Below are 531 nucleotides of genomic sequence, written 5' to 3'. Positions count from 1 at the left end.
TTGCAAATGGTACAATTTCATTTTTCTTTATAGTGGAGTAATACTCCATTGTATAAATGTACCACAGCCAGTTATCTTTTTAACTCACCCCCCTCATCTCCTAGACTTTTCTCCTTGCTCACTCTGACAGGGCCACACTGGCCTCCTTGCTGTCATGTACTTGAACATTAAACTTACTTTTGGCTGAGAATCTTTGCATTTGTTTTTCTCTCCTCCTGGAATGCATTTCTCACAGATATCCTCGAGATTCTCTTCCTCACCTCCTTCAGGTCTTTACTCAAATGTCATCTTCTTAGTGAAGTCTTCCCAGATCACCGTATTTAAAATTGCAAATAATAGCCCCCATTCTTATATACTTATTTGTGATCTCCATTCTCTGGTTTATTTTCCATTAAGAGAGTGCCTGGAATATAGATAGCACTCAGTAAGTAGTTGTTAAATAAACGAATAGAGAACTGTATAGTTATCTTATTCTAAAAGAAGCTTAGTGATTGCAAAATTCTATAAGTTACCCAAGATCTTCAGGACTTA

The sequence above is a fragment of the Hipposideros armiger genome, unplaced genomic scaffold (genome assembly GCF_001890085.2).
Source record: "Hipposideros armiger isolate ML-2016 unplaced genomic scaffold, ASM189008v1 scaffold_437, whole genome shotgun sequence".
NCBI lineage: Eukaryota > Metazoa > Chordata > Mammalia > Chiroptera > Hipposideridae > Hipposideros > Hipposideros armiger.
The sequence above is the reverse complement of the archived record's forward strand: the minus strand, read 5'-3'. Positions refer to the sequence as shown.